Here is a 2,695-nt window from a genome sequence, read left to right on the forward strand (position 1 = left end):
ATTTTGTGGATGTATGAAGACCGTTCTTGTTCAAGATATCTCCCACGAATTGATCCGGATGAGGTTGTTCCCATTCTCTTTAATAGGAGAAGCTTATGTGATAGCAACTCAGCTCTTTGATAGCATCACAAAACCAATCAGACTTGGTACACCCACGAAGACAATTTATGGAAGTCTCCCCTCTCATGTTTGAATTTACCAAGAGAAAATATGGAAAAATACCATGAGAGGGACCAAAACATGGCCAAGACCATGACACAACTTGACATTTTGTCGAAATATGTTATGGGAGCTGCTGCTCAAAGTGTCAATGTTGTGGGTGTCGGGTGTTCTAATCTTGAAGAGGCAAAGTTTGAAGGTTTGTACAATGAAGAGATGAACTTCCTGGCCAACCAAGGTGGTGCTTATCATTTAGACAACCCGAGACATGGTGGAAACTTAGGTTGGAATAGGGATGAAGATTTGAAATATCGTGACCGACAATGAAGACACCAAAATTCAAATAGGAAGGATGGGGAGAAGGATAAATATGTGCTTCCCCATGAGCACCAAAATCCAAAGGATTTGAAAGGTGGGCGGCCTAAGGATGTGATCTCTCATATCATCAACTAAGTTTTGGGGTCAAAAATGATGTTGAAAGAAATGAAAGAAGACGTGTTGACCCTTAGAATGACCATTACCTCCCATTCAGTATCGATCAAGCAGTTGAAGACTCAAATAGGTTATATCTCGTCTCATTTAAACCCAAGACAAAACACTGTTATTTATATAAAAACAAAGCTAATTAACAAGGTCCTTCCCTCAAGAACTCCACCAAATAATTGTAGCTTCACGAGAGAAAGCAACATTTCAAGAACAATCCTCCATATTTAATCAAGAACTCGACATTATAAATATTATGGATGAAATTTGAATATGTAAATCAGAATTAGAGTGTGAGTGAACGAACCGAACAATATAAAAAAGTTATCCTTTAAACATATGAGTTAGTATATTTTGATAATAGTATTGAGTACCGATATAAAGAAGTGTTAGATAACTCACAACCCCCATAAATCATATAGCCAACTTGGATAGAAAGGGTAATACATTTTAATTATTTTGTTAATGCATTTTATCATTGACTAGTGGATGTACTTAGTATTTAGCTCTTATACCCTGACAAAGTATAGAACAGTTTTGGCAGCGTGGGCTAGACGTTGTATCATCATAGAGCTCATAGTGATAGAGGTAGCTTAGAGAAATTCCCACAGATATATTTTATATTCTTATATACATGCAGCTTATTTTGTATTTTTAGGTGCAAAAATTTTTTATTTTATATTCTTGTATACAATAAGAACCCGGAATAGCGGAAATAGGTTCGTGTTCCGCTTCCAAAGTCAGTCGTCTGCAGTTCACACTTGGGCAAAGACGACTCTCCAGTGGTTCCATTCCTTCTTACTGTACTTTTGGGTCAACCCAACCCGAATGGGAAGAAGAGGGTCAGCCAAACTGCGGTCCACTTTGTACGTTTGCTGAGCAGACCCCTCAGGCATTTTAGAGTGAAAGTAAAGTAAGCGAGCTAGTCATACGAGACCAATTCCAACAATATCGAGATTGGAATTAAATTCTAGTTATACTCTCTCCTTCGGACCCTCTACCTCTACTTCCCTTCCGCTCATAAACAGCCTTGCAGCAAGGAGAAAGAGATAAAGAAGAAAATTCTCAACACATTGAGTTGCTATCTACTGTATTAAAAGCTTTTGGTATATTGCATTTTATTGTTTCTTTATACTAAGTCGAGTATCCAAAAATAAGTATCAAGATTTGATTACTCTTAGTCGAGTGTCTTACTATTGAGTTCAATATTATTTTACTTAGTTGAATACCTTATCCTTGAGCTGAACCCTATTTACTCTTAGTTGAGTTGAATTGTGTTTCTTGAGTTGAGTTTAGTTGAGTGAGTTGAGAAGAGGTAAGTATGTTTCCTTTTAATCAAGTTCAAACTTATGTTATGCTTTATAATTTCCCTTACATGCTCGTACATTTCACAGACTGAGCCATTTGACCTGCATTATTAAATGATGAAGATACATGGGTCCACGTACAGAGTATACGCTTGGGTCGGGCAAAAAGTCAGTTACACGCTTAAACTATTATGGCGACCTATTACACATCTAATATTGTTCAAAGTAATATTAATTCCCCCTTCCATAGAAAATCTCGATTTTATGTAAAAGAAAATTGTACATGCATATTCATAGATAAATAATATTAGTTTAATCTTTTAAAACCTTTATGTTGTGATATTCTCTTAAACTGTTGAAAAAAATTAAAATTTGGGCATCTTCCTCCTCTCACCACTTTATATGGAAGTCATTATCTTTCTCCACTCCTTTTATTTTTTAGAGTTCTTCTTTAAAGGTAGATTATTAGATGTCCTTATATCAAACATCAATGGTAACGAATGTTGTGATTCCTTAAGAAGAAGAAGAACTCAAAATAAAGAAAAATGTAAATGCTTCAATAAAATTTGGGCCATCAATAAAAATATTTAAATAGAAATAAAAATAAAAATATTAATATGTTAAAAAACTATAATACATAATTATATAATGACCAATAAAATAGTGATATGTGTTCAAATTTGTCATTTTCACAAGTATTTTTTTTCTCACGCACCTTAAGGAAGGTGAAGAAACATTGTCTGCTA

This window comes from Solanum pennellii, chromosome 1, assembly GCF_001406875.1.
Source record: "Solanum pennellii chromosome 1, SPENNV200".
NCBI classification, from domain to species: domain Eukaryota; kingdom Viridiplantae; phylum Streptophyta; class Magnoliopsida; order Solanales; family Solanaceae; genus Solanum; species Solanum pennellii.